Source organism: Macaca fascicularis, chromosome 10 (genome assembly GCF_037993035.2).
Source record: "Macaca fascicularis isolate 582-1 chromosome 10, T2T-MFA8v1.1".
Classification (NCBI taxonomy): Eukaryota; Metazoa; Chordata; class Mammalia; order Primates; family Cercopithecidae; genus Macaca; species Macaca fascicularis.
In genome coordinates this window covers 69398852-69425404 of record NC_088384.1, presented here as the reverse complement: position 1 = coordinate 69425404, position 26553 = coordinate 69398852, and the positions used below count along the sequence as shown (strand labels likewise).

The following is a 26553-nucleotide window of genomic DNA, read 5'->3' as shown; positions in this document are numbered from 1 at the left end:
TCTTATTAAAATATAAAAATTTTATTTAACTAATTAATTAATGGGAAGTAGTTAAGATGTTCTAACTGGTTAAAAGGAGAAGTCCAAAAACCACACACGTGTAAGTCAACAGGAGGCTGAAATGAACTTGCAGAGGAAGTTTATCCACAGGGCAACCATCGCGTACACTCGACGGGACACAAGGAATTTGCATTTCTATGAACTCAAATCATTTGCACTATTATCAGTTCTCTCTGACTTACAGAGTTGTAACATGGCTCAAAGGCAATGGAAGGCAGTGATAAACTGGAAGAGTGCTCTAGGTTGGACATTCAGTGGCATTTACTCTTTTTTCGTCCATTTGAAAGTCTTTCATTAATTTTTCCTGATGGTAACATAGGAGACCAAATGGTGGAAGAGTCAATAAAGTCTACACTTGCAGGAAACTGATCCCTCCAGATTGGAATCCTGTGTAAAATTCTTGGAGGAGACAGAAGTTGAGCTTAATTTTGAGGGCTGGTGAAGATTTGGAGGCTGGGTACAATGGCTCACGCCTGTAATACCACCACTTTGGGAGGCTGAGGAGGGAGGATCGCTTGAGCCTAGGCATTCTAGACCAGTCTGGGAAACATGGTGAGAGCTCATCTCTATCAAAAAAAAAAAAAAAAATTCAATTAGTTGGGCATGGTGGTGTGCTCCTGTGGTCCCAGCTACTCCAGAGACTGAAGTGGGAGGATCGCCTGAGCCCAGGAGGTCAAGGTGGCAGTGAGCCATGATCATGCCACTGTAATCCAGCCTGAGCAACAGAGCAAGAAACTTTCTCAAGAAAAAAAAAAAAAAGATATGAAGAGGAGCACATCTGGCTACAGAGGCGAGTGTGGGCGGAAGTTTGGTGGGAGGAAGGAACCAGACGTGTTCTGCTGGCAGGGTGCACCTGTCTGCCCAGAAAAGTGGGTTTGTGCAGGAAACTGCAGGTGACAAGGTTGGAAATGTAAATTGGGACATCCTTTGGCTTTTTACTGTGGCTCTCAGCTTCTTAACCGACCTGGAGAAAGAGAGGTAAGAGGATAAATAAAGATGGTGTAAACGGTGTGAAGATAGTTATCTGAAAAGGCTGCTGGGAGTAGCTGGCCTTTTGTTCTGTTCATAGTAGACAATTTTGGGTGCCTTCCTAGTGACCCTACATTTTTTGGGAGTGTGATCCCCCTTCTTGCTGAGGAGGAAGAAGCAAACAATCAGGTTTGAGACAGAAAGGGCCCTACTTATGAGAGGGGGACAGAATGTGAACTCAGAAAGATCCAATCACAGTCAGGTGGTATTGACCCAGGAGTGGTATTGACCCGGAAATAGTAAGAACATATAAAAATGGAGCCCTGGTTGTTACCAAGGCAACCCATAGTCTGTTGCATGCTGAGTTTGGGGGAGCAGAAGAGTCTCAGGGGCATAGTCAGTCGGCAGGGAGATTAGCACAGGCCGGCAGAGAAGTGACCCAGCGCCAGGTTGCCTGGTAACCTTCCGTTCCCAGGAGGCTGCTGTGAGGCTCCTCTGGTAATCGGTTCCCTGAATCCAGGGTTTCCTAATAGGAACCCATCTCCCTCCAGTTCACTTGAAGGGCTCTCTGCTTCTTTCCCTCCAACAGGCTTCGCGGAGTATGACGGACCCAGAGCCATCTCCTTCCGCCTCACCGACTCTGCCTGCGTTTTAGGCCAGGTTGGTAGGAGAGTTGAATGAAGACTGAATGAATGAATGATGAAAAGTACAAAATGCCATCACTTCACTTCTTTCAGGAAGACCCAGGACACTCTGCTGCATCCTCCACCTGTTTGTGAATTAAATGTCAATGTTGGCTTTTACTCAGCACTTACTATGTGCCAGGCACTGTGTTGAGTTCTGAACCTTTAAGAGGCAGCAAGTGGTGACTGGTTCAGAGCTGGCTCAGAGCTGCCTGAGTTGGAAGCCTCAGAGACGAAAACTGAAGCTTAAAGTGGTTAAAGCCCTGGCCAAGCACAGTAGCTCATGCCTGTAATCCCAGCACTTTGGGAGACCACGGTGGGAGGATCACGTGGGCCCAGAAGTTCAAGACCAGCCTAGGCAAAAAGTGAAACTTCATTTCTACAAAAAATTAAAAAATTAGCCAGGTGTGGTGGCACACGCCTATAATCCCAGCTACTCCAGAGGCTGAAGCTGGAATATCGCCTGAGCCCAGGAGTTCAAGGCTGCAGTGAGCTATGATCATGCCACTGCACTCCAGGTTGGATGACAGAGCAAGACCCTGTTACTGAAAAAGTTGGGGGAGGGGGTCAAGCCCTCTCCTGAGCTAGTAATAGTGGGACTGAGGTTCAAGCTCATGGCTGATTCCAGATCCTGTTTACAGAGCCGTTATGTGACGTAACTAAAGCGTTGATTATGCATCTACTGCCCATGGCAGGAGGGATACCCTCTTATGGGTGGCAGCAACTCCATGGAGCCCAGGCTGCATCGTTCACTGAGGCTGCTAATGTTTGAACCCATCTTTGAACAAGATCCACCCTCTTGCACTGGCAAGTCCAAGTTGTAGTAAACCCTGAGGGAGACCCATAGTCCAGCCGCAAGGCCCTGCCTCACTCTTGGCCGCTCACAGAAGCTCCAGGCTTGCCGAGGGGTGCCACGTAGCACAGGCAGTCTCCGCCTCTAGCCCAACCCACTCCTCCATCTGCTTCTCGTTAACTTCAAAAGTGAGGCCTGGCACTGTGCCCTGGGCAGGAGGGAGAGCTTGGTGTAGTCACTCACAGAGCTTCACCTCCCTTGCCTGGGCTTTCTCTTCTCCTGCCCCATCCATTGTCAGCACAGCTGACCGCTTCTGGGGCTCATCTCTCTACCTCCCCCACCTCCCCAGCACCCCCCTCCCCTGCCCCTCTGTAGCAACCGCTTCCCTGCACAGCCCCACCCACACACACACACATACACACACCCCACTCACTCCCCCAGCACTCAGTCCCTCCAAGCTTCCTTCCTTATCCCTTTAGAGCCCCACAGTCCTCAGGCAGTGTAGCCTAGAGGTTCAAGGGCATTCGCTCTGGCATCAGAAGGGTCTGGGTTCAAATCCCTTGTGCACTGCTTGCTGGTTGTGTGACTTTGGGCAAGTTGCTTAATCTCTCTGGTCCTCAGTTTCTCCATCTGTAAAATGGGGATGATATTAACAGTACCTACTTCATAGGGTTATCGTGAGGATTAAATAAAATAGTACAAGTAAAGGGCCTGGCATAAAATCAGGGCTGGTCCACCTTAGGTATAAAAAGGATGAATTAGGACTTGGAATCTTACTCTTCCTAAGGAGACCTGGCTTCCCTTTCCTTCCCTGACACATGGATGATCTGACCCACAGGTCTGAGCCCCCCAGGGCAGCTGGCTCCCAGGCTGCGCCATCGCTTCCAGGGAGGGTGGGAGTGGGTAGCGCAGGTGCTTGGAAGCCAGAGGGGTGGCTCTGAAGGGGTCGCTAGGATTCAGGCTCCCGGGAGAGCATTGGGGGCGGGGGTGGCAGCCCCATGTGGGCCAGGACAGGGTGTGTTGGTGACAGCAGCATCCCCAGCACCTTGCACGGTGTACCTAGTAGGCACCTAGTTGGCTGAAGGAGGACCTGCCTTCAGGGACAGGAATTAAGGTTTTATTTTAGAATAGGCCTGAGGGAGTAGGAGGCTGGAGGAACCCATCTCTATATTCTGGATACCTCAAAGACAGTTAAATTCTGCCATGGTGAGCATTTATTGAGCACTATCTGTATACCAGGCACTGTGTGGGGAAACCACAATCCCTGAAGATCAAGGAGCTCAGATTCTAGTGCCAGAAAAAAAAAACGTAAAGAGAAAGGGCCACCATGCCACACGCTGAAGACGGCAAGGGAAGAGGCCAGAAAGTGCTACGAGCAAGGGGGAAACAGCTCCGAGTTGTTGGGCGGTCGGGCGCTGGGTCTCAAAGGAGGGTCACTCGCAAGGACAGAAGGCACCCCTCTTACTGAGCACTGAGGGCCTGGTGGGTCCCATGTGCTCTCCGGGAGAAGCAGGCAGAATTCCTTAGCCCCGTTACGCCGATGAGGAAGTCGAGGCACCGAGAGCAAGGGGCATCCTCTTCCCCACCAGCTGACTTCTATTCTAGAAAGGAATGCTCTCCGCAACCCCAAACCGTCAGCTCTTTCTGCTTCCAAACTTGGCAGGAGTTTGCAGGGAAGACAAAGAAGAGAGGGGGAGGAGCAAGGTGGATCAGCCAGGCTGGCTTGCCCAGGGCCTGGCACGGAGGATGGACTTTGTCCCACGTGGGTGAGGGGCGTTCACACACAAGCGTCCACACCCCCACGTTGCTCCACCAGGCACAAGGCCAGATTTTGTCCTTGTAATTCCCAGAACTACCCTGAAACAGGACTGCTCACTACTGTGCGTGGTTTAAAATGCAGTGGGGGGTTTTTGGGAGTTTTTTTCGTTTGTTTTGATATGGGGTCTCACTCTGTCACCCAGGCTGGAGTACAGTGGCATGATCATGGCTTACCACAGCCTCAATCTCCCAGGCTCAGATGATCCTCCCATCTCAGCATCCCGAGTAGCTGACACTACAGGCACTTGCCACCATGCCAGGTTAATTTTTTCCATATTTTTGTAAAGATGAGATTTTACCATATCGCCCAGGCTGATCTGGAACTCCCGAACTCAAGCAATCCACCCGCCTCAGCCTCCCAAAGTTCTGAGATTACAGGCATGAACCATGGTACCTGGCCAAACGCACAGTGGTTTTCAAAGAAGCCTGCTCAGGGGAGAGGAGAAACGGGTCCTGTCAGATCTGCTCCCGCTGGAGAATGGCTTCCTCACCAGCCCAGCCCCTGTCTGTGTCCAGGGGGAAGTAGGCATGAGGAGGACCAAGAGGGCATTACCGTGTCCTGGCCCTGAGTGAGCCAGGCCCCCTGCTGGGATCCTCACAGATGTCAGTCTCCTCGATCCTTACAATCAGAGCACTGGAGTCAGTCTCTTGACAGCAAGCCAAGTGGAACGCCTGTGTCCGAGCAGTAGGGCAGAGACCCAGCTCTGCCTGGGCAGTGGAGACATCTCAGATCTCACAGGTTGCAAAGGATCTGCTTCCCCCTCAGATGCTGCAGGGGGAAAGGAAGGGGGGCAGGGGGCTGTTCTGGCTCACTCTGAGCCCACCTGGCCCGGGTAGCAGGAACAGGAACGCCTTAGTGGGAACAAGGTTAGAGTAGGAGGTGCTGGCCGGCTGCGGGCCCTCACAGGCAGGGCAGCCAGTTACATTTGAATTACAGATAAACCAGAAATACTTGTAGTTTAAGCATGGCCCATGGACTAGGGCAGTGGCAATGGGGGTTAAGAAGGGGACAGGTGTAAGACTGTACTTGAAGAAATTGAAATCAGGATCTTGAAGAGATGTTATCTGCGCACCCAGGCTCATTGCAGTGTTATTCACAATGGCCAAGATCTGGAAACAACCTAAATATCCATCACCGGAAAAATGGATAAAGAAATTGTAGTATACATCTATGATGGAATATTATTCAACATTTAAAAAGAAAGAAATCCAGGGCCAGGGTGGTTGGTCACACCTTCAATCCCAGCACTTCGGGAGGCCAAGGCAGGAGAATCAATCACTTGAAGCCAGAAGTTTGAGACCAGCCTGGGCAACAAAGCAAGATCGTGTCTCTACAAAAGATTTAAAAATTAGCCGGGTATCATGGTACATGCCTGTAGTTTCAGCTGCTCAGGAGGATGAGGCAGGAGGATCACTTGAGCCCAGGTGCTTGAGGCTGCATGCACTGTGCTATGACGGCACCATTGCATTCCAGCCTGGGCAACAGAGCAAGACCCTGTCTCTAAAAAAGAGAACGAAAAAAGAAAGGAGGGAAGGAAGGAAGGGAGGGAGGGATCAATCCTGCCATTTGTGACAACATGGATGGACCTGGAGGACATGATGAGATACTGAAGTAACTCAGACAGAGAAAATCAAATACTTCACTTTCTCTCTTATACATGGAACGGAAAACAGCCAAACTCACAGAAGCAGAAAGTAGAATGATGGTTGCCAGGGACTGGGAAGAGGGGGAAACAGGGTGATGTTGGTCAAAGGGTACAATGTCTCAGTTACGCAGGATGAACACATTCTGGAGATCTACTGTACAACTAGGGCCTGTGATGAACAATACTGTACTGTACACTTACAAATTTACTAAGAGAGTAGATCTCATGTTTAGTCCTCTTACCACATAAAGAAATGAAAAAGAAACAGAGGAGACGGAGGGACACTTACAGTGATGGATAAGTTTATGGCCTTGATGGATGTTCTCGCAGGTGTGTACATATCTCCATCACATCAAATTGTATACATTAAATATCTGCAGGCCAGGCGTGGTGGCTCATGCCTGTAATCCCAGCACTTTGGGAGGCCAAGGTGGGTGGATCACTTGAGGTCAGGAGTTTGAGACCACCTGGGCAACATGGTAAAACCCCCTCTCTACTAAAAATGCAAATATTAGCCAGGCATGGTGGCTCATGCCTGTAATCCCAGCTACTCCGGAAGCTGAGGTATGAGAATCACTTGAACCTGGGAGGCGGAGGCTGCAGTGAGCCGAGATCACACCACTGCACTCCAGCCTGGGAGACAGAGCAAGACTCTGTCTCAAAAAAACAACCCTACAGCTTTTTGTGTGTCAATCATACCTCCATTATATGGTTTTAAAAAAAAAACATGTGATTTGGAGATGGATGCTCTGTGGATTGGTAATAAGTTGAATGTAGGAGACAAGGACATGGGAGAAATCAAGAACAATCCCCAGGCTTCAGGCTTGAGCTACCTCTGGGACCACTTACTGGGGATGGGAGGGCAGGGAAGGATCAGATTAGAGGGGGGAACCAAGGCTTACATTTATGGTGCTGTTCAATTTGGGAGGATTATTTGAGCCCGAAGTGGAGATTACGGTGATGCAAGCCTGGAGCCTCCGGAATTAAGGGAAGGTCTGGCTGTGGCATTACCAGCACTGGGTGGAATTTAAAGCCACGGTTCTGGATGCAACCTTGTAGGAAGTGAGAGTTCAGAGAGCAGAGACAACTGTCCAGAACTAGGCCTTGAAGACTCCCTCAACGCTGAAGGTCACCGAGAGGAGAGACAGCCAAGGAAACTGAGTCGCAGCAGCCGTGGAGGCAGGCGGGTGGGCACAGAGGGCAACAGATGGGAGGTTTCTGTGAGGAGGGGGATGGGATGACCGCGTTGGATGTTACTAGGAGGACTGGTAAGACGGGAAGGGGAAGCCAAAGCCAGCCTGCGGTGAATTGAAGGGGGAACACGAGGAGAGGAAGCCGAGGCAGCCAACATACCCACCACCATCAGGAAGCCCTGCAGTGCTGGCTGGGGCTGGGGGCGGAGGGAGAAGAGGCCACTGGAGGGCCAGTGAGATGGGGCAGGTCTCCACTGGTGACCTTTGTATGGGTTCCCCGCCTAGAAACATAGAGACAAATCCTGACTGCCCTTGAATTGGCAGTGGGACCTCAGGCAAACTGAGTCGAGTGAGAGATAGTATATAAGGGTGTTTTAATGTGTGCTGAGTGATACAGAGTGGCAAGGATGAACACCCCATGGTAGGTACATGCACTCAGGGGGACCCCGCTCAGCAACAGCAGGGGATAAGCTACTGAAACCCACAGCAACGAGGACAAATTTCAGAACCGCTACAGGGAGGGAAAGAAGCCAGAACTCAGAAGGGCACCTGCAGTACGAATCACTTCTAGGAAGTTTTAGAACAGGAAACACTCATCTGCAATGAAATAAAAACCTGAACAGGGGTTGCCGCTGGGGGCAGTGTGGGGGTGGCCTGACTGGCAAGGGACATGAAGAAACCTTCTGGGGGATGGGAACATCTTTCCCTTGGGAGGAGTCTGATTTAACAAATGTCTGCATTTGTCACAATCCAGCAAATGGTGCATTTAAGATTGGAACATTTCACTCTATGTAAATTTTACCTAAAACGAACTATCAAGGCATTCCTGAATACTACTTATTGATACACACGTGGAAGCCTTTGGGAGTGAAGCGTACTGAGGTTTGCGGCTCCTGTTGAAAGGTAGAAAACAGTAAGATGAAGTGATAGGTAGATGGAGAGCTGTGTGATGAAGAGATATAGTAAAATGCCATCCAGGGGGTGCATATATGAGTGTTCAGTGGAAAATGCATTCAACTTTTCTGTGTGTTTGAAAATGTTTATAATAAAATGTTGAGGGGAAATAAAGAAAAAAGGATGTGAAAGTACTCCTCTTTTTCTTTTTCTTTTTTCTTTTTTTTTTTTTTTTTTTTTTTTGAGACAGAGTTTCACTTTTGTTACCCAGGCTGGAATGCAGTGGCACGATTTCAGCTCACTGCTACAACCTCTGCCTCCCAGGTTCAAGCGATTCTCCTGTCTCAGCCTCCCAAGTAGCTGGGATTACAGGCATGCGCCACCACACCTGGCTAATTTTTGTATTTTTAGTAGATACAATGTTTCACCATGTTGGCCAGGTGGTCTTGAACTCCTGACCTCAGGTAATCCGCCCACCTCAGCCTCCCAAAGTGCTGGGATTACAGGCATGAGCCACCGTGCCCAGCCAACAATACTTTTCATCCAATGCAAAGACACTTGTTGGGTACCTACCATTATGTCAGATGCTGCAAGGCAGGGGACGCGGTGCTGATGGAGATGTCCAAAGCTACAGCATGGGGCATCATCCAAGTGACAGGCAACTGAGCCAGTTCCTCAGAGCAGAGGGCTGTCATCGTCCCTTCTCAGAGAGGACACCCAGGGCCAGAGGCGAAGGAGGAAAGCACAAGTAGGTCTGCTAAGAATTTAAAGACGTAAGTCAGCTGGGCTCGGTGGCTCACACCTATATTCCCAGTGCTTTGGGAGGCCAAGGCAGGAGGATCACGAGCCCAGGAGTTCAAGGCCAGCCTGGGCAGCATGGCAAGACCCTATCTCTACAAACAAAAATTAAAAAAAAAAAAAAAAAAAAGGGAACCAGTCTCTGGGGCCTGTGCAGAGGGCAGCAGGGTGACTGGGCCCCCAGAGATTTGGGCTGGGATATTCAACACGTGCCTCGGAGAGTGAAAACACAGTCAGATTTGGGAACAACAGCTTCAACCCCAGGGGTTGAAATATGCCCCCATCTAACTGCCCACTGCTTGGGGCTTCTGAACGTTTCAGTCCCTCCATTATAAACAAGCGAACAGGAAACCCAGGACTGCCCTCCCCACCAAAGGTGTATCTATAGGAATGTTCACCATGGCCTCGTTTTTTTCTTTTGAGACGAAGTTTCTCTCTGTCACCCAGGCTGGAGTGCAGTAGCACAATCTTGGCTCACTAAAACCTCTGTCTCCCGGGTTCAAGTGATTCTCCAGCCTCAGCCTCCGGAGTACCTGGGATTACAGGTGCCCGCCAGAACACCTGACTAAATTTTGTATTTTTAGTAGAGATGGGGTTTTGCCATGTTGACCAAGCTGGTCTCGAACTCCTGACCTCAGGTGATATGCCTGTCTCAGCCTCCCACAGTGCTAGGATTATAGGCGTGAGCCACCGTGCCCAGACACCATGGCCTTGTTTTTAAGAGTGAACATGTGGCAGCCACTGCCACATGCAGCTGCAGGGGACTGGGTCAGTCATTTATGATGGTTTAATGTGCAATGGAACTCCACGCAACTGTCAGAATTAGTGAAATAAATCTATAGGTCTTGGACTTTGAACTGCCCAAAACTTAATATATTGTCAAATACACACACACACACACACACACACACACACACACACAGAGACATATAATATATACATTATGATTCCATTGACATAAAACTTTATGTAGGTAAATGTATATAGATACATATATATAGGTGTGAATGTAAACATATATAAATACACGCACACACAGAGCATCATAATAAAGTTCACCAAAATGCTAATAACAGTGATCTCTTTGTAACGGAATTTGAATCATTTTCTCTTCACTTTCTTCTTGGTATTTTTCTACATTATTTAAAATCTCACAATAAATGTATACAATTTTAATGAAGCAATTATTTTAAAAAAAAATTGTGCAAGAGGTTTCAGAGTAAGTTGATGTCCACAAAGTGCTTAAGAGACTATCACTTTGGCCGGATGCAGTGGCTTACACCTGTAATCCCAGAACTTTGGGAGGCCAAGGCAGGAGGATCACCTGAGGTCAGGAGTTCGAGACCAGCCAGGCCAACATGGTGAAATCCCATCTCTACTAAAAATACAAAAATTAGCCAGGCATAGTGGCAAGCACCTGCAATCTTAGCTACTCGGGAGGCTGAGGCAGGAAAATTGCTTGAACCCGGGAGGTGGAGGTTACAGTGAGCTGAGATTACGCCATTGCTCTCCAGCCTGGGCAACAAGAGCGAGACTCTGTCTCAAAAAAAAAAGAGAGACTGTTACTTAGCCCCACATGGTGGTGGAGGCCTGAGTCCAGGAGAGATTGGGGAGGTGGGCTAAGGACTCTCTTGAGCTGTGACTGAGAGCTCTCCTGTCCCCTCCCTGAGCCCTGAGGCAGGACTGGCTACATTTCAGTGGGTTCAGTCAAAATGAAAATGTGGGCCCCGTGTTCAATAGGTATTAAGAATTCCCAGATAGTGACAGCAGAGCATGAAGCCAAGTGCAAGGGCTCATCTGGGCATGGAACCCCGTGTGACTCCACAGGTCACAAGCCCATGAGGCTGGTCCTGCCTGGCAGGACCATGTGAGCAAATTACAGAGCAGGGGATGAGGCCAGGAAGATGGTCAAGGAGGAGCTTGTCTGGGTCTTAAGACACCATGGACCCACACAGACCCTTTCAGTCGACCAGGAATCTTGCCAGAACAAACCTTATAAACATTCAAGCTTGTGCATTTGAAACCCTGGCTCCTGAGATGTTAAAGGCCCAGCGGCAGGTTCCAAGGGCCCTGAATCATTGGGCAGGTTTAATTAGCAAGAATTAGAGTCAGGAGGGGCTTAATCTCAGGCCAGGCAGGTGGGCCTGGAGGGCTGCTTGTGGGAGGTGGCATCTGCCTGCTGTGTGGAATCCTGGGGCTGGCCAGAAGGAACCAGCTCCAGGAACCTTGCACCTCCACCCCCTGGAAGCTGCTGGTGCCCCTTGGCCCAGCCTGCTACCTTCCCCCAAGTCTCTGCTGGGGCAGTCACCCCAACACGTCACAACGTGGCTGCTCCCGGGGAAACCTGCTCCTGTGCCTCCCACCACCATGTCTCACCCCCGCACCTCCTGGTTCCTGGGCACCACAAAGAGAGCCTGTGTTGAGGCCCAGCCGCGCTGAGCGTGCAGACAGCCTACACCTCCCGTAGGCCACCCGGCACAAAGGCTGGTCTGTGTGGCCTGGCCTGGAGGGCCCACCGCCTCCCTTCCTCCACCAGGCACTGGGATCAAGTCATTAGAGGTCCGAGGAGGCTGCCAGGCTGGCTGGACAGCTGAGGAGACAAGAGCTGCTCAGCTGACCCTGCCGGACTCCAGTATGTCCAGCAAGCAGCAGCCACTTCCAGGATCATGGACACTCACTGGCGACGTGTGCACAGCCTCCAGCCTCTCTGAAGGCTCCTCATTCCTCTAAGTTCAGCTGAAGGGCTCATTCAGGCTCTCCCCTAACCAGGGTCCCTGCCACCAGCCTTTCCCCACCCTGCAACCCACTGGTGATGGGTACAAAGACGTGCCGTCACTCCCACTGTCTGTAGAACAGCCCGGAGCTGATGAGGGTTTAACGCTGTCCACAGCGAACCTCACCAATAAGAGTTTGGCTTAGGTCCTCAGATGATTCCAACAGAATGGAGTCCAAGCGCCCACACTAGTAACAGGCTTTTAATGCAGCCACTGTTGGCTCTCCGTCTCCTGTCCCCCTTCCCCCTCCCCTCCCTTGTGTCTCTGGGAATCACCTGACACATAAACCTCTGGCGCCCAGATCCTTGTCTCAGAACTGCCATTCCAGGTCTCTTCCAGCCTTGATCTCACCCTCCTGCTTCACTCATATGTGCAAAGGCCGGGCACAGTGGCTCATGCCTGTAATCTCAGCGCTTTGGGAGACTGAGGCAGAAGAACCATTTGAGCCCAGGAGTTCAACACCAGCCTAGACAACATCACAAGATCCTGTCTCTACAATAAAGTAGACAAATTAACCAGGTGCAGTGGCATACACTTGTAGTCCCAGTTAATCAGGAGGCTGAGGCAGAGGATCGCTCAAGTTCAAGGCTGCAGTGAGCTATGACTATGCCACTGCACTCCAGCCTGGGTAACAGAGCAAGACCCTGTCTCTAAAAATAAATAAATAAATAAATAATCATAGCTGCATCACACATGTGTCCCATGCCTGTTAGGTGTGTGTGGAGGGGGAGTTTGGGTGAGGGGAGATCCCTGCAGTGCCCCCTGCCGCCCTTTTCCTCTGTGGGTTTCATTTTATGGGAAAAGAGAAAGAAAGTAAAATCTATGGAAATGAAAAAATGGGAGAAAGGGGCAAGGGGTGGGGGGAGGGGGGAGTGGCATAGAGGGACACCACCTCCAGGGGACAAGCCAGGAGGATGTCTCCCTTGGGGCAGCCCCTCCCTCTCTCCACTCTGCTGCTTCTCCAGGAAGCCCCTTTATCCACACCTGGCTCCCCTGAGTCCTGCTCACAAAGGCATTTAGGACTCAGCTGGACTCCGCAGGGGGAGTGGTGTGCTGGTTAGGGTATTTCCATCTGCTTCCCGAACATTCCCTGCCTAGCCCTGCCCCCTGGAAGGCTGAGCCCTAGGGACCGCACCGCCTGGGCTCCCTGGTCCTCCACTTCCTGGTTGATCCAGCCAATAGCCAACAGTGGCAGGAGATGGGGGTTTTGGGGAGCAGTGGGGAGGCAAAGTGTGGAGTATTTATCCCCCACATTCTTCTCTCCCTCCCTCCCCATGGTTCTGATAGGGGCTCCAGTCGGTGGCCCTCCTCTATGCTGCCCTTCTCCCCAGCAGCTGGAAACACTCTTCATGGCCTTCCACTGGAGGGCATAACAGCTCCCCACTGCTGCTAGTGCCTGCATGCCTCAACATCCCTTGGTTCCCTAAACTCAGACCGGGAGCAGACCCTCCCTTAAGAAAATGTCTTTTGAAATCCCTTGAGGTACCGCTGTTTTCCACTGATGCCCTGACGGAGTCAGGTGCCTCAGAGTCACCTCCAAGTAACTCCTGGAAGCACCCGGCTCCAGCAACATGGCAAACAGCAGTATTTAGCTCAGATGACCTGGGTTTGAATCTCAACTTCACCATTTACTTCCAAGTTGTGTGGCTTCTCTCAGCCTTAGTTTCTGCGTCTGGAAAATGGGCGTGATCACGGCAGTGCTAAAAGTCTCAGAATTCTCAATGTGGCAAATAACTGACCCTGCTTCAGGCCAGCCCAGGAGACAAAGAGGGATTTACCGAAGGGCTGTGGGACCCCGATAAGAACAACGGACTCCATGCAGGTTCTCAAGGCTGGTTCTCTTTGTCTCTAGGTATCTGCTTCTCTCCCTTGTCCCTGCTCTCTGCTATACCTCACACGCGAGGCATACGGCTCCCCTCCAGCTCATGAGTTTACATGCTCTAAATAGATATAGACTCCATTCCTCCTTCCACAAAGGTGAGCTCATACTTGCATACTGTACTGCAACCCACTTCTATCCACTCATCCTCAGGAACCTCTTCCCGTCCCTAAATACCTTCTACACTGAGGGATGATGGCGTCCCGGTAAGCAGCCACGAAACATTCACTGGATGTTCTACCAATATTTATGTTATTGACTTGTGTCTTTTCTTAGTAACTTATCAGTGGATTCTGGAATGCATTACCCTCTTCAAAACCCTATCCCAAGATCCCCTTGAAAACAGGGGACTTGCCATCCTAAGGACTGTCCTGATTTCTTTCCTCCAGCCCCCAACACTTGGTCTGGCTTTCATGTGAGGCTCACAGTAGTGAAAACAGCAGCAGACATGGCGCCGTCCCTCTCCAGTCCTGTTGTAACTTACTCTGAGCTTTCCGGAGCTATGCCCCTTGGGAATGAAACCATCTTCAATTTGGTCCAGCAGCCGTGACTTTTCAAACTCAGTTGAGTCTTGCACTGAAGAAAGACACAAAGCTACCCTTCTCCTCTTCTCCAAAGGTCAGCTCTGGTTTTTAAAGTTCAAACAATAGCAATTCAATTGAACACACAGATCCTAAATCTTTCCTAAGGCCTTCAAAAGAGAAAGAGAACACCGCGAAGCTTTTAAAAATATTGTACAAAATCAAACTTTGAATATCACGTCTTCCAGGTTCCCTGAGGAAGAAGATGGCACACTCAGACCGGGCAGTTTGAGGGAGTTTAATAAAGAGACTATTTACAAAGGTTCAGGTAGGATTTAGGAAATCAGTACAGGCTAATTCAGAATCCTGTGGCCAGCAACATAAGGGGACGATTCCTAAAAGTGAAGAAGTAATTACAGGAAGCCAAGAGGGTAGGGGCAATGAGAGCTCCCTGGACAGAAGCCGGGGCCTTTAGGAAGAGGAGGTACTCGACCCACAGGGAATCCGAAAGGAAGGGCTGGGGAGGTGGATATCCAGACTCCCTCCCCTCCTGTCTTCCACACATTATCCCATGGAGTGAACCCAGCTGGAAACTAGACGTTATGGGAGTCCACTGCTCCAGGCTCCAGAGCCCTGGATCCCAGAACACAGAGCCGACAGGGAGCAGGCAAGGCTGGGCGGGGAGCTGGGAGGAGAAGCAAACTGAAGGCACACCCAGTGCAGATGCCTTGAGAGTCAACAACCCAATTAGAAAGTACGAATTTAGTGCAGAAATTGGGGAGAAATTACACGCACAACTAAATGATTTTTTTGTTGTTTTATAAATATTTTCACCTAGTTCCCCTTAAAAAGCAAACATCCCCCTGCAATTAAAATATGATTTCACTTGTAGGAAATTCTACTCACTCAGAGCTGTTCCAGACCCCGGACATTCAAGTAAATAAAGGTATGGAGCAAGCTTGTGTTGGCTTTGAGTCCATTGCATCTCCCACAGACATCCACAGACATCCCCTCCAGCAACCTCCTAGATGACATCCAAGTCAGGGAGAGGACAGGTAGTTCCCCAAAAGAAAATCAGAGGGCTGCTGGAAGGGGGAAAAGGCACTGGAGGGCCACAGAATGCTAGCCAGGCATTCCACGAGGACACACATTAACTCACAAAGGTCACACCATCTGTAAGTGGCTAAGCTCAGGTGGAAATTCCAGCCTGTCCTCCCCAACGGCCCTCACAAATATTCCAGAGGGCCTTCCACATGGAATTGTGATCTCTAAGCCCTGGATCAGCAGGGTCCTTCTTTCCACGACAGGTTCTTTCTGGGCACTCCCATCAGGAACACCCAGGTCTACCCACGTGTGCCTTCTGTCTTAGGGGACCTGAGAGTTGGCAAGCATCTTCCAAGGGAGGTCCTTCTTTGGAGATTTTTCTGTGCTCTCCGCGTCCTGGCTGTGAGACATCGTGGCAGAGTAGTGCTTCACTGATAATAATTCCAGATATGACACCTAGAAGGCCAGCCCCAGGGCACGGCGATTGGGGGGTGGGACTGTGCTCTACGGCAAGGCCCAAGCCCACCCCCAGTCCCCTGCCAGCAGACAAATGGCTGGACCCACACAAAGCGCTCTCTGCTCCTGGGACGGATGTCAGCCAGCTCCCTGCTCGACACAAAATCTCAAAGACAGACATCAGGGAAACCGACAGAGGCCCACGCGACTGTTTCAAACAAGTCATGCTCAAACCTTCTTCTAATTCCTAATGTACCCCTCTCTTCTCACCTGATGCTAAGCAGTAACGGTGCCTTTATAAATTCAGAAAAGGGATCAGGAAAGCACCACCCTGGCCTGAGCAATAACAAAGTGCATGGAGGTCAGAAGACGTTGTGTTTTTAAGAAGCTGTTATGTTTATTTGTTTATTTAGAGACAGAGTCTTGCCCTGTCACCCAGGCTGGAGTGCGGTGATATGATCTTGGCTCACTGCAACCTCTGCCTCCTGGGCTCAAGCGATTCTCCTGCCTCAGCCTCCTGAGTAGCTGGGATTACAGGCACATGCCACTGCACCCAGCTAATTTTTGTATTTTTATTAGAAACAGGATTTCACCATGTTGGCCAGGGTGATCTTGAACTCCTGGCCGCAAGTGATCCACCTGCCTCAGCCTCCCGAGGTGTTGGGATTATAGGCGTGAGCCACCGCGCCCAGCCAGAAGCTGTTGTTAATAACTGACCTTTTCAGACAAATCCCAGCAAACTTTCTCTCTTAGCACCATCTCTGTGACCACGGTGCGTAGGGTGTGTCGCCGCACCTCTCTGTAACACCTCCTGTGCCCTCTTGAAATGGTTATTGTTTCCTGAGTGGTGGCTGCGGACTCGTGGCCTCGTTATGTCATATTTCCTCAATGGAAGCCATTGTCTCCTGCTGGAGGCTCCACAGCTCCTGTCTTCATAATGCACCATCCTGACCCTGAAGTCTTGCTCTGTGGAGACTGTAACGCGATCCTGGCAGGGCTCAAAGGAAACCTTTCTTCTCTCCCAGCACATGCAGAAATCCCACTGGCAGGGCCAAGGCATGGAGCTTTCCATCCCGGAACTGGGGCTTGAACTTGGCCAACCTGAGTTGGGGCAGATCACACCCTCCAGCTCTGGTCTGTCCTGATTTTCTTCTGGCCACAGCACACCCCCTGCCACTGTTCCTGTGGCAGCCAGCCTTCCAGATGCACCCTACCTCCTGGCAATCCTGCCCTCATGTAGTCCCCTCTCACATTAAATAGGGCAGACCTGTGTTATCAGTTGTGGAAATGACAGACTGTGACCAGGTCATAATAGATATTGTGGCTTCCATCTTGCTCTCTCTTGAATCACTCACTATGGGGAGAGTCAGCTGCCATGTTGTGAGGACGCTTAAGCAGCCCTGTGCAGGGGTCCAGAAGGTGAAAAACTGAGGCCTCCTGCCAACGGCCACATGAACTCATCATGCATGGTGGGGAGCCATCTCCAGCCTCAGTCACGCCTTCAGGTGACTACAAACCCAGCTGCATCTTGATGCCAACCTCATGAGTCAGAAGCCACTCCTGGATTCCCAACCCACAGAAAGTGTGAGACATTAAATGATTATTGTTGCTTTAGGCCACTATGTTTTGTTCCACAGGATAATGTGTTCCACAGCATTAGCTAGCTAATATTCTGGGTGATAATGTCCAGAGAGGTCAGCCTCCTGGGGTCAGAATAGAGGAGGTCAGAGAATGAACACGGAGGGGCAGACAATGAGAGTCAGAACACTAGGTTTCCTGATTCCATATTGTCCTGCTACACATTTTCAAAAAGGGGAGGGGTATTAAAAATGAGGCAAAGTAGTTCAGTATGCTTCAACCAGCCATGATCACCCCGGGATCATCTGCTTCTATGAACTGGACACTATCTTCCCACAGTGCCCCAAATTAGGTTCCTCTTACAAAAACAGCACCATGCTGGTGACGACTGAAACACCGAGCTTCTTTTCACACATACTGCCCAGACCTCCTCAACTGGTTCTATGCTTGGGCACCAGATTTCTCTTTAAAACCTAACTTTCTCTGATATCAATTCATCTTGGCTTTACTCCAAAGTTCCAACCTATCAAAATCACTTTCATCTCCATTTGGCTGTCACTTTCACTGTTCCCTCCAACGTGTGTCACCTGCACATCTGATGCTTCACTTTCTTGCCATCTTCATCCAGAAAGTGGACTGAACATTGATTGGCCAGGGCAGAGCTCACCACAGAGCCCTTAGGTACTCCTCTATAGACTCTACGACCACCAGGGCAACAGACTCCTTGATGGCAAACACTTTGCAGATAGTTGTGCAACCTGCCATAAATCCCACCAAAAAACACCATCATTACCAGTGAGTCTGTCAATCCTTTATTAAAATGCTGGCCAGGGGTGGTGGCCTACGCCTGTAGTCCCAGCTACTCAGGAGGCTGAGATTGGAGGATCACTGGGGCCCGGGTGTTCGAGATCAGCATAAGCAACATAGCAAGACCCTGTCTCACAAAAAAAAAAAAAAACCCAAAACAGTAACATAAAATGCTGGCTGGACACAAATTTATTTACCCCATTCTCCAGTACTGTCTAAAAAGAAAGTTGGTTTGTGTATTCATTTCCTGTGGTTGCTATAATTATCATGAACTTTTGGTCTTAAAACAACAGAAATTTATTATCTCACAGTCCTAGAGACCAGAAGTCTGAAACCAGTGCCACCAAACTGAAATCAATCCATCAGCGGGGCTGTGCTCCCTCTGGAGGCTTTAGGAGAGAAACTGTTCCTTGCCTTTTCCAGCTTGTGGGAACTACAGCATTCCTTGGCTTATGGCCACATCACTTTAATTCTCACATCCAGTGTCTTCAAATCCTTCTCTGCTCTGTCTTCACATGGCTTTCTTCTCTGAGTGTGAGTCAAGTCTACCTCTGTCTTATACAGACACTTGTGATGGCATTTAGGGCCCACTGGACAGTCCAGGATAATCTCTCATCTCAAGATTCTTATTTGCTTCTGCAAAAACCCATTTTTCTTACAGGGTAACATTTATAGGCTCCAAGGGTTAGGACTTGATATCTCTAGGGAGCCATTATGTCACCTACCACAGCTGGACAGAGCTCATCCCCACCAAACTCTCCCACCTCACCATCACTGCATTTTTTTCCCTGCTGTTCACAAATGAGTTATGTCATGCTCTGCTCTATAATTTTCCAAAAGTCAACATCAAGGTTACTGTCTCTACATTTTGGAATCTGCTTGAGACCTGTAATTCACCAGGCCACATCAGTCTGGACATTAAAAAGAGGTCATAATAAACAAAAATAGCATTTCTTAGGTTTGCCATTATTGCTGGCTCTCCAGCCCCTTAGAAAGGTCAAGAATTCTCAGAATGTGTTCTTAAATGGAGGCAGCATAGAGGTTGCAATCAGCTTCTCAAGTCAGACTGCCTGGGTCTGAATACTGGCCCTGTTACCATGGCCAACTGTGTTTTCCAAAGATGGCCACAAAAATCTCTCCCTTCCCACATGTTCTTCTGCAGCAAGGCCTTGCCCCACCCTCACCAGGGGGTCCATTTCTTCACCCCGCTCTAAAATGCATATGGCAGAAGTCACACTGCCATTTAAAGGCAAGGCCCTTAATAGTTTCCTGTTCCTGTCTCTTGGAATGTTTGTTCTTGAGACTTTTCGCTCAGAACTCAGTCACCATGTTGTGAGGAAGGCCTCACCACATGAAGAGACCCCTTTCAGAAGCTCTGGCTGACTGCCTCAATTGAGCTTCCTGCCATCAATGGCCAGTGTGCAAGTGAGCCATTGTGGGCCTCCAGCCCAGACGAGCCTTCAGACCCTCCAGCCCCAGCCAACACCTGACTGCAGCCATGGCAGACCCCAAGTGAAAGCTGCCCAGCTAAGCCCAGTCAATTCGCAGAAGTAACTGCAAAGTGTTGTTTTAAGCCACTGGATTGGGGGCAGTTCATTTTATAGCAATAGATATTCAGAAGAGCCACTTATTGACTGAGTAACCTGAAGCAAGTGACAGGCTTAACCTTAGGTTCCTGCCAGAAGCACATACTGAGACCAAGGCTTGGTGCATATAGTTTATTTGGGTGGTGATTCCAGGAAACACAGGTAGGGGATCAATTGAAACTAAAACTACTGTATGATCCAGCAATCCCATTTCTAGGTATATATCTAAAAGAATTAAAAATAGGATTTTGAAGAGATATTCCCATACGTATGTTCACTGCAGCATTATTCACAATAGTCACAAGGTGGAAGCAAACTAAATATTCATCAACAGATCAGGTGTGGTGGCTCACACCTGTAATCCCAGCACTTTGAGAGGCCAAGGCCAGAGGATCACTCTAGCTCAGGAATTGGAGACCAGCTGGGGCAATACACTGAGACCCCATCTCTATTTAAAAAATAATAATAATTAAATGTTAAAACAAATAAATATCAACCAGGCGTGGTAGCTCACGCCTGTAATCCCAGCACTTTGAGAGGCCAAGGCGGGTGGCCCACCTGAGGTCAGGAGTTCAAGACCAGCCTGGCCAACATGGTGAAACCCAGTCTCTACTAAAAATACAAAGAATTGGCTGGGCATGGTGGCGGGTGCCTGTAATCCCACCTGCTTGAGAGGCTGAGGCAAGACAATTGCTTGAGCCTGGGAGGCAGAGGTTGCAGTGAGCCGAGATGGCACCATTGCACTCCAGCCTGGGCAACAAGAGCAAAACTTCGTCTCATACAAAAAACAAGAAACAAACAAACAAAAAATATCAATCAACAAAAACTATTAGAATTGATAAATTCAGTAAAGTTGTAGGATACAAAATCAACATACAAAAATCAGTAGCATTTCTACATGCCAACAGCAAACAATCTGTAAAAGAAATCCAGAAAGTAATTCCATTTATAATAGTTACCAATGAAATAAAATGCCTAGGAAATAACTTAACCTAAGGAGTGAAAGATCTCTACAATGAAAACTATAAAATCTTAATGAAAGAAATTGAAGACACCAAAAAATGAAAAGATATTACATGTTCATGAATTGAAATAACCAATATTGTTAAAATGTTCATACTATCCCAAGCAATCTACAGATTCAATACAATCCCTATCAAAATACCAATGCCATTCTTCACAGAAATAGAAAAAAAAAAAATCCTAAAATTTATATGGAGCCACAAAAACCCAGAGTAGCCAAAGATATCCTGAGCAAAAAGAACAAAACTGGAGGAATTACATAACCTGACTTCCAGTTATATTACAGAGCTATAGTAACCAAAACAGCACAGCACTGGCATAAAAACTGACACACAGACCAATGGAGAACAATGGAGAATCCAGGACAAAACCATACATCTACAGTGAACTCATTTTTCACAAAGGTACCAAGAACATACATTGAGGAAAGGATAGTCTCTTCAATAAATGGTGCTGGGAAAACTGGATATCCATATGCAGAATGAAACTAGACCCCTATCTCTTGCCGTACACAACAATCAAATCAAAACATATTAAAGACTTAAATCTAAGACCTGAAACTATGACACTATTAAAAGAAAACATTGGGAAAAAACTCTCCAGGACATTGGACTGGGCAAAGATTTCTTGAGTAACACCCCACAAGCACAGACAACTAAAGCAAACATGGACAAATCATATTAAGTTAAAAAGCTTCTGCAAAGCAAAGGAAACAATCAACAAAGCAAAGAAACAACCCACAGAATGGGAGAAAATATCTGGAAACTATTCATCTGACAAGGAATTCATAGCCAGAACATATAAGGAACTCAAACCAGTCTATAGAAAAAAACCTAATAATCCAACCAAAAATGGGCAAAAGATCTGAATAGGCATTTCTCGAAAGAAAACATTCAGATGTCAAACAGGCATATGAAAAGGTTCTCAACATTACTGATCATCAGAGAGATGCAAATCAAAACTACAATGAGATGTCATCTCACCCAAGTTAAAATGGCTTTTATCCAAAATACAGGCAACAACAAATGCTGTAAGGGTGTGGAGAAAAGGGAACATTTGTACACTGTTGGTGGGAATATAAATTAGTACAGCCACTAGGGAGAACAGTTTGGAGGTTCCTCAAAAAACTAAAAATAGAACTACCATATGATCCAGCAATTCCACTGCTAAAAATATACCCCCAAAAAAGGAAATCAGTATAATGAAAGATATCTGCACTTCCATGTTTGTTGCAGCTCTGTTCAACGGTGGCTCACGCCTGTAATCCCAGCACTTTGGGAGGCTGAGGCGGGTGGATCATGAAGTCAGGTGTTCAAGACCAGCCTGGTCAACATAGTAAAACCCCATCTCTACTAAAAATACAAAAAATAAAAAGAAAAGAAAAAGAAAAAAAAGTAGCCAGGCGTGGTGGTGCATGACTGTAATCCCAGCTACTTGGGGGGCTGAAGCAGGAGAATCGCTTGAACCTGGGAGGTGGAGGTTGCAGTGAGCTGAGATCGTGCCACAGCACTCCAGCCCAGGTGACAGAGCGAGACTCCATCTCAAAAAAAAAAAAAAAAAACATAAATGCTTCAAGTGATGGATACCCCATTTACCCTGATGTGATCATTATGCATTGTATGCTAGCATCAAAATATCTCATGTACCCCATAAATATACACACCTACTATGTACCCACAAAAATTAAAAATTAAAAAATATATCCATCAACAGATGATTAAAGAAAATGTAGTATATACATACAATGGAATATTTTTCAGACTTAAAAAGAAGGAAATTGGGCGCAGTGGCTCATGCCTATAATCCCAACACTTAGGGAGGCCGAGGCAGGTGCATCAGCTAAGGTCAAGAGTTCGAGATCAGCCTGGCTAACATGGTGAAACCCCATCTCTACTAAAAATACAAAAAAAAAAAAAAGTAGCCAGGTGTGGTGGCAGACGCCTATAATCCCAGCTATTTGGGAGGCTGAGGCAGGAGAATCACTTGAACCTGGAAGGCTGAGGTTGCAGTGAGCCAAGATGGTGCCACTGCACTCCATACTGGGCAACAGAGAGAGACTCCACCTCAATTTTTTTTTTTTTAAATGGGGAAATTCAGACACACGTTACAACATGGATGAATCTTGAGGACATTATGCTCAGTGAAATAAGCCAGTCACAGAAGGACACATACTGCATACAAGGTACCTAAAGTGTCAATTTCACAGACAGAAAGTAGAATGTGGTTGCCAGGGCCTGCGGAGAGAGGGAATGGGGAGTTGTTTAATGAGTACAGAGTTTCAGTTTTGCAAGATGAAAAATTCTATTATACAACAAGGTGCAAACAGTTAATACCACTGTACTATACACTTGTAAACAGTTCAGATGGTAAATTTTATGCTATGTGTGTTTTTTCTTAAACCACAATTAAAAATAAAATTGTCTCATCAAGGAGCAAGCACCCTGGGGTTTTCATACAACTCCCATCCCTCGCCTGCCAGCTAAGAATCCCTCTTGAGGCATTAACTCCCAACACTCCAAGGGCCATAGAGCATGCCCTGTAGAGAGATACAGGGAGCCACAAGCACACATGGAATGGTCTGAGGTCACCTCCCAGTGCCCGGGGGACATTGGGGCACTGACCACATCTGCCATATCATTTACCATTGAGTCCTCTGTAAAACAGGGATGATAAATACCTACCTGGATAGACCATTTGCAAAGGTTACTTTGAACATATACAGACTTAGACTTAGCACGGTGCCTGGCCCACAGTTAACATGTTATAATCAGGCTGGGTGGTGTGATGGCTCCCACCTGTAATCCTAACACTTTGGGAGGCTGAGGTAAGAGAGCTGCTTGAGCCCAGGAGTTCAAGACCAGCCTGGTCAACATAGCAAGACCCCCATCTCTACAAAACTTTTTAAAATTAGCTGGATGATCATCTGAGATGTGAGGACTTGGGGGAAAAAAAAATTAGTCTGATGGGCTGGCCCACGCCTATAGTCCCAGCTGCTTGGGAGGCTGAAGCAGGAGAATCCCTGGAGCCCTGGAGGTTGAGGCTGCAGTGAGCTATAATGGTGCCACTGCACTCCAACCTGGGTGACAGAGTGAGATCCTGTCTCAAAATAAATAAATAATCTAAAAATTAGCAGGGCGTCTGGGCGCAGCGGCTAACACCTGTGATCCCAGCACTTTGGGAGGTCGAAACAGGTGGATCACCTGAGATCAGGAGTTCGAGACCAGCCTGACCAACACGGAGAAACCCCGCCTTTACTAAAAATACAGAATGAGCCGGGCGGTGGCGCATGTCTGTAATCCCAGCCACTCGGGAGGCTGAGGCAGGAGAATTGCTTGAACCCGGGAGGCAGAGGTTGCAGTGAGCTGAGATCGTGCCATTACACTCCAGCCTGCGCAACAAGAGCAAAACTCCGTCTAAAAAAAAAAAAAAGAGCCGGGCGTGGTGGCACACACCTGTAGTCCCAGCTACTTGGGAAGCTGAAGTGGGAGGATCCCCTGAGCCCAGGGGTTCGAGGCTGCAGTGAGCTATGAACACGCTACTGCACTCACTCCAGCCTGGGCAACACAGCAAGGTTGTCTCTTAAAACAAACAAAAAGACTACAATAATTGTACACATCTGCCTTGTCTATCGGCAGGAACAGCCCCGGGACGGCCGGGGAAGCGCTCCGTTTCCCTCCCTGCTCTGGCTCCCTTTAAACATGGTTGCCTCTCAGCCTCCCGGCCCACCCGGCCTTCAGGGCCGCAGGCCTCAAGCCAGCTGGACACCACACACCAGACAGACCTGCCCTGGGAATCCGGGAACCCCCTGCTAGTAGGCGCCACCACCCAGGCCGAGGAACGCCCTCAGCACGGAGACCGTCTCCTGGGGCAGCTCTCCCTACTGCCTGATAAGGACGGCTCCTTCGCGGTTCCCAGACTCTGGAGCCTGGGGGCTGGGCTGCAATCAAACGCAGACGGACACCCCACTAATGCCGACAGCCTGGCCCCCTTACCCTGTAGCTCTCCACCCTCAGGACGGATTCTTCCCCCGAAGCTCCCTGCCCAGCCCCACCCTGGCAGGTCTCCCTCGTCTGAATGAGGGGCGCACACAGCTGAGTCTCCATCGCCGACACCCCGTCACCCCAACACCCTTCTCCTCCCCCCAGACAACCGCTTACGATTTTTAGACATCAGTAAAATACGTGCCCAGCTCCAAACTTTGGAAGCGCCTCAGAGTTTTGCAGAGCATAGTAGTGGTTCTAGGCTCCCCAATGCACCCTAGACTTGGCTCCCTCCTGCCCAGCCCACAGCCACGTGAACAGTGAAGAGTGAAGGGGAAGCACAGGCAGCCCTTTCCCACCGCCCCCGCTGCCATGACATTACCTTCCCCACGCCGAGAAGCTCAACTCTTTCTCACTTTGTTTCACGCTCCAAGCGCAGCTTTAAAACCCTTTCCTGGAGGCGGGGAAGGAAAATACCCAAAATATTAGTCGTGACTACAGCTGGGTGTGTAGGATTTAGGGAGTTACTGTTTCCTTCTTTATACCGTTTGTATTTTCCACAATGAGCACATTCTATTTTTAATTGTCAGGAAAACAAATGAGTGTTTTTTAAGCAAGCAATTTAGAAGCGTGTTTGGTTGCCTTCAGCATTTTTCAGGGCCTCAGCTCTTTTCTGGGGCCAGCTTTTCAGCCACTCTTCTCTCCGTTCTCTTGCTCTCTGAGTGGAGTTCTCTGCCTTCCACCCTTTGCGTCTGTCCTTTGAAAATGGGAGCGAATCACAGTTGCTTGTGCAAACCACACCAGCCTCCTTAGATCCTCTCGATTTTCCTTCTCACTGGGAATATTTTTCATCAGAATTTATTCTCCCAAACTAAGAAATGGACCTCCTGTCCCCACTGATCTGATGCACTGAGAACACGCCATCATTTCCCCAGTATTCTTGCCCAAAAATACTCACAATGTGAGTCTTATCATGAGGAAACATCAGGCAGACCCAAACTGAGGGACATTATGCAAGAAAACTGTGTGGACTCTTCCAAAATGTCAATGTCATGAAAGACAAAGAAAGCCCAAGGAACTGTCGCCGATTGGAGGAGATTAGAGACAGGGCAACTAACTGCAGCACGTGGTCTGGGATATTGTGTTGCTATAAAGGACATTACTGGGACAGTTGGTGACATCTGAATCTGAATATGGTCTGTAGATTAGCTAATTGTATTGAATCAGTGTTCGTTTCCTGACTTAGTCATTGCACTGTGGCTGTGTAGCAGAATGTCCTTTACTTTTCAGGAATTATACACTGAAGCTTTGGGAGATAGAGGACATCATATCTGCAATTTACTCTCCTATGATTCACAAAAATATATATATTTGTACACAGAGACAGAGAAAACAGTAAGGCAAATGTGGCAAAATGTTAATATTTGGGGAATGTCGGTGAAGAGTTTAAAAAAAAATCCCTTTGTTCTGTTCTTAGAATTTTTCTGTAAGTCCCTTTGCTTCTGACCTCTGGGTTAATGCAGTTGACACAAGAGCCTGACTCCTAGGCTGTGAGCTGACTAATTCTTTGCTTGATGCTCTTAACCTTGGACTGTGTCCTCCCCCTGATTTAGCCCCTGTAGAGACAGCGAGCAGGAAGACCAGTTTGGTGAATAATCAATCCGCTGTCAGTGCCACCATCACCACCAGCAGGGGCAGAGGGACTTTCACTGAGCCCTCACTATATAAGTCGATGCTCCCATACCCTGAGTGCCTCACACAGTACTTCACTCAGTCCTCACAGTAGTCTTCTGAGGTTGGTATTACAATCCCTAATCTACAGATGGAGAAACTGAGGCTCAGAGAGATGAACTCACTTACCTAACATCACAGCAGCTATGAAGTGGCAAGGCCAGAATTGACCCACAAATTTCTAGGACTCTGCAGTCTTACACTAATCTGCTCTGACACTGGTAAGGAGACCGACTGGCTGTACTCTGTTCTGACATTTTCTCTCCTGATTCTCCTTTGCTGAAATAATAGAAACAAAAATTATTCTACCGGCCATAAAA

General features: G+C 48.5%; 1 long non-coding RNA gene across 1 annotated transcript; it reads right to left on the bottom strand.

The window, feature by feature from the left end:
- Nucleotides 1-24916, bottom strand: LOC141407895 (uncharacterized). The gene is made up of 2 exons (XR_012419112.1): nucleotides 8630-24916; nucleotides 1-626 (listed from the first exon to the last, which is right to left on the bottom strand). It is a non-coding gene; the product is annotated as an uncharacterized lncRNA (long non-coding RNA).
- Nucleotides 24917-26553: the final 1637 nt, after the last annotated feature.